This window comes from Halyomorpha halys, unplaced genomic scaffold, assembly GCF_000696795.3.
Source record: "Halyomorpha halys isolate HHAL.00 unplaced genomic scaffold, Hhal_1.1 Scaffold3840.1, whole genome shotgun sequence".
Taxonomy (NCBI): Eukaryota; Metazoa; Arthropoda; class Insecta; order Hemiptera; family Pentatomidae; genus Halyomorpha; species Halyomorpha halys.
This window is the reverse complement of record NW_027110044.1, coordinates 14,081-14,446: the sequence shown is the minus strand read 5'-3', so window position 1 is coordinate 14,446 and position 366 is coordinate 14,081. Positions and strand designations below refer to the sequence as shown.

At 35.5% G+C, this 366-nt stretch overlaps 1 protein-coding gene across 1 annotated transcript in view; it reads left to right on the top strand.

The window, feature by feature from the left end:
- Positions 1-366, top strand: part of LOC106691859 (histidine decarboxylase) — a 14,098-nt gene that overhangs the window by 206 nt on the left and 13,526 nt on the right. The window lies entirely within an intron of this gene.

The window sequence follows — 366 nt, the reverse complement described above, 5'->3', positions numbered from 1 at the left end:
ACCTCATGTTCGTGCGACTAATCTTAACTTGAAATATTTAAGGGCTTAAGAAGTCGTAAAACAGATAATAAAATAAGTAATGGCTAGTGTTACGGTGGGTAGTGGTTCAAAAGGAACCTTTGCTAAATAGTGAAGAGTAATGGGAATAGAAGAAATAAACTTTCGAATTTTGTATTGTTGTGAATTTTGAAAAATAAAAAGCGAAACAAAGCAAACTAACTTACAACTATTACAAAAATTAAGTTTAGGTTAGAGAAAAGAAAATGTCTATATCACCGTGGGTGATTGATGAGACCTCCGCTGTGGCTAGGTTGTTCTTCTCCTTATGGAGGTAGATTTTGAAAGGGTACGTCCGCCTGCCTTGTC